This window comes from Triticum aestivum, chromosome 3A (assembly GCF_018294505.1).
Source record: "Triticum aestivum cultivar Chinese Spring chromosome 3A, IWGSC CS RefSeq v2.1, whole genome shotgun sequence".
NCBI classification, from domain to species: Eukaryota; Viridiplantae; Streptophyta; class Magnoliopsida; order Poales; family Poaceae; genus Triticum; species Triticum aestivum.
The window spans coordinates 657,605,515-657,606,065 of NC_057800.1; positions in this window are offsets into that span (position 1 = coordinate 657,605,515).

Consider the following 551-nt stretch of genomic DNA (forward strand, 5'->3'; position numbering starts at 1 on the left):
AACTATTTTTATAGTAAAGTAAATCACAAACTTGTGATTCACACAAATTTCAAAGAATTCAAATTTTAACTATTCAAATTTGAAAAGTAATGGCACTAACAGAAAGTTTATAATTTTTCTAACCTAAAAGCAAAAAGAATTAAAAAATAAAGCAAAAAAACAAAAGAAAATAAATAATGCAAAAAACAAAACAAAAAAATTGGAAAAGGAATAAAAAACTGCCACCTATTGGGCCACCACGGCATGAATACGACTAGAAACCCAACCTGGGCCAGGATTCAGGCTCGTAGAAGGCCCAATAGGCCCACAGGCAAAACAGTGCCAGATTAGGCCCATAGGCCTGCAGTTCAGAGGAGTTCGAGAGCTTATAAACAGGTGTTGGGCGCTCTCAACTAGCGAGGTGGGACTAAACTCCCACCACCACACCGCTGTGCAAGGCCATTGGTCCCGGTTGGTGGCACGAACCGGGACCAATGCCCACCTTTGGTCCCGATTCGTTGCACCAACCGGGCCCAATGCCCCCTTTAGTCCCGGTTGGTGCCAGGCCCTTG